Source organism: Neoarius graeffei, chromosome 3 (assembly GCF_027579695.1).
Source record: "Neoarius graeffei isolate fNeoGra1 chromosome 3, fNeoGra1.pri, whole genome shotgun sequence".
In the NCBI taxonomy this organism is placed as follows: Eukaryota; Metazoa; Chordata; class Actinopteri; order Siluriformes; family Ariidae; genus Neoarius; species Neoarius graeffei.
In genome coordinates this window covers 42,178,217-42,182,201 of record NC_083571.1, presented here as the reverse complement: position 1 = coordinate 42,182,201, position 3,985 = coordinate 42,178,217, and positions in this window count along the sequence as shown.

Genomic DNA, 3,985 nt, shown 5'->3' with positions numbered 1-3,985 from the left:
CACCAGCCTTGTCTAACTGGCAGAGGAGGAGGCGTTGCAGTTATTTATGGTTATCGAGGTGTAACACAAACTTGGTTATAAATGTAATACATTTGAAGTTCTTCATACTAATGTATGTAGCCGTGAAAAATAATTCTACCCAGTTAATTCCGTTACTTATTATTTACAGTGCCTTGCAAAAGTATTCATACCCCTTGAACGTTTTCACATTTTTCCACCTTACAATCACAAACTTAAAAGTTTTTTATTGAGATTTTATGTGATAGACCAACACAGAGTAGCATATAATTGTGAAGTGAAACGAAAATGATAAATGGTCTTCAAAATTTTAAACAAAAAAATCTGAAAAATGTGGTGTGCATTAGTATTCAGCCCCCCTGCATCAATACTTTGTAGAGTCACCTTTTGCTGCAATTACAGCTGCAAGTCTTTTGTGGTATATCTCTACCAGCTTTGCACATCTAGACACTGAAATTTTTGCCCATTCTTCTTTGCAAAATAGCTCAAGCTCAGCCAGATTGGATGGAGAGCGTCTGTGAAAAGCAATTTTCAAGTCTTGCCACAGATGCTCAATGGGATTTAGGTCTGGACTTTGACTGGGCCATTCTAACACATGAATATTCTTTGATCTAAACCATTCCATTGTAGCTCTGGCTGTATGTTTAGGGTCATTGTCTTGCTGGAAGGTGAATCTCCTTCCCAGTCTCAAGTCTTTTGCAGCCTCCAACAGGTTTTCTTCCAGGATTGCCCTGTATTTAGCTCCATCCATCTTCCCATCAACTCTGACCAGCTTCCCTGTCCCTGCTGAAGAAAAGCATCTCCATAGCATGATGCTTCCACCACCATGTTTCACAGTGGGGATGGTGTGTGCAGGGTGATGAGCAGTGTTAGTTTTCCGCCACACATAGCGCTTTGCATTTAGGCCAAAAAGTTCAACTTTGGTCTCATCTGACCAAAGCACCTTCTTCCACATGTTTGCTGTGTCCTCTACATGGCTTCTTATGCCTGTCTTTCAACAATGGCTTTCTTCTTGCCACTCTTCCAAAAAGGCCAGATTTGTGGAGTGTATGACTTATAGTTGTCCTGTGCACAGATTCTCCTACCTGAGCTGTGGATTTCTGCAGCTCCTCCAGAGTGATCATGGGCCTCTTGGCTGCTTCTCTGACCAGTGCTCTCCTTGCTCGCTCTGTCAGTTTAGGTGGACGGCCATGTCTTGGTAGGTTTGCAGTTGTGCCATACTTTTTTCCATTTTCGAATGATGGATTAAACAGTGCTTCTTGAGATGTTCAGAGCTTGGGATATTTTTTTATAACCTAACCCTAACTTCTCCAGAACTTTATCCCTGACCTGTCTGGTGAGTTCTTTGGTCTTCATGATGCTGTTTGTTCTTCAGTGTTCTCTAACAAACCACTGAGGCCTTCACAGAACAAGTGTATTTATGCTGAGAGTAAATTACACACAGTAGGACTCTATTAACTAATTAGATGACTTCTGAAGGCAATTGATTGCATTGGATTGTATTTAGAGGTATCAGAGTACAGGGGGCTGAATACTAATGCACACCACATTTTTCGGATTTTTATTTGTTTAAAATTTTGAAGACCATTCATCATTTTTCATTTCACTTCACAATTATGTGCTACTCTGTGTTGGTCTATCACATAAAATCTCAATAAAACCTTTTAAGTTCGTGGTTGTAAGGTGGAAAAATGTGAAAAAGTTCAAGGGGTATGAATACTTTTGCAAGGCACTGTACAGGCCCCCAGGGCCATATTCTGAGTTTTTCTGAATTTACAGATTTTCTCAGACCTGATTATTTCCTTAGACAAAGCTTTAGTTGTTGGAGATTTTAATATTCACTTGAATAACCCAGAAGACCCTTTGAAAACAGCATTTGCCCATTTTAGATTCAGTAGGGGTTAATCAGAATGTCATAGGACCGACCCAAAATGGTGGTTACACTCTTGATCTAAAACTAACATTCGGGTTAAATGTAGAAAATATAGTCTCACTTCCACAGTCTGAAGTTATCTCAGATCATTCTCATCTCATTCAAAATATGTCAGAGTGATAATATATGCACCTCACCATGCTACTGTATTAAATGTACATTCACATCAACTACTGCACAGAGTTTTATAAATGATCTCCCAGAGTTATCAACTTTGATTGGGTCACTGTCAGCCCCTGCAGAACTTGGTCAGGCAACTGAATGCTTAGTCAACGATCTGCTATACTTTAGATAATGTAGCTTCTCTTAAAAGGAAAATGATTAGAGAGAAAAAAATTAGCACCGTGGTATAATGACCCTTACACTTTAAACAGACCACTTGAAAATTGGAATGTAAATGGCGTCAAACAAAATTGGTAGCATTCAAATTAGCTTGGAAGGAGAGGTTCCTGAAGTATAAAAAAGGTCTTGGTGCTGTTGGATCAACATATCTTCTATTTGGGAGGAGAGATGATAATGAAAATAATCCTAGATTCCTATCTAATATTGTAGCAAAATTAATCAGGAATAAGTCCACTATAGACACATGCGTACCTGCAGTATGTAGTAGCAATGACTTCATGATTTTTTTTTTTTTTAATTTATTATACGACTGTGGCAGGGGGGGCATGGTCAAGTGGTGGTCTGTGACCGGAGGGCAGAGTCAGGGAAGGTAAGTGGCAGAATCACTGCACCTGATGTCAATTAACCTGTGTTTGTGTGTCTTCCCCAGTGACCACGCCTGATAAAAGTAGAGAGAGAGCAGAGGAAGAGCTCTCTCTCCCCAACCAGATGAGTGATGTGTATGTGCATGTCTGTGTGGCTGGGAGATTGTGTCAACTGAAAAGTGTCACAATAAAGAGTTTTTTCAATTCAGTTCTGTCCTGCCATACTTCTGTGCTCCACCCGCCCGCTCAAAGCCTTACAGTGGTGCTGAAACCTGGGAGAGAACAGCCCCATGGAGTCCTCCCCCTTTGCAGACCTGATCCACGCCCTCACCATGGCCCAACAGAGCCAGTACCAGGCGCTGGTTGCCCTCCGAAAGGAACAAGCGCAAAGGTTCGAGGCCCTGGTTCTGGCACAACAGGAAGATCATCAGGCGTTCCGGCACCTCCTCGCATCGGCAGGGTCCACCACCTCCACCGCCGCAGGCCCTCCCCACCTCACCCTAATGAAGACGGGCCCACACGATGACCCCGAGGCCTTCCTTGCACTCGTTGAGCAAGCAGCAGAGGCCTGGGGCTGGCCGGTGGAACAGCGCGCGGTGCACCTCCTTCCCCTGCTAACGGGCGAGGCGCAGCTGGCCACGCTACAGCTCCCCACCGACAGCCGGCTGGTCTACGCAGACCTGCGCCGGGCCATCCTCCAGCATGTGAGGCGCACCCCAGAACAACAACGCCAGCGCTTCCACGCTCTACGCCTCGAGGAGGTCGGCCGCCCGTTCGCGTTTGGCCAACAACTCCGGGACACCTGCTGGTAGTGACTGAGGGCTGACAACCGCGATGCCGAGGAAATCATCGATCTGATGGTGCTGGAGCAGTTCATCGCACGACTTCCCAAAGGGACCGCAGAGTGGGTCCAGTGCCATCACCCGGCGTCACTGGATCAGGCCGTCGAGTTGGAAGAGGATCATTTGGTGGCTGTTCCCACAGCAGGATCACAGATCTCCTTCTCTCTCTCTGCCCCCTCCCCTTCTGTGTCTCGTCCTCGCCCCATTCCCCCACCACGGTGGGGGGCCCGCTCCCCCACAGCCAGCCCACCGCACCCATGGTGCCCTTCCATTTCCCACTTCCGTGTCTGTCTCTCTCCCCCCTCAGGTGAGTGAGCCCCAGAGCGCCAGTGCAGAGAGAGAGCCCAGCCCGGTATGCTGGCGCTGCAGGGAGCCGGGGCACCTCCAGCATCAGTGCTCAGCAATAGAGGTGGGCGCGGTGGTCTGGATCCCTGACGTGCCAGGAAGCACCCTCGATCGGGCTGGAGCATATCACATACCGGTGA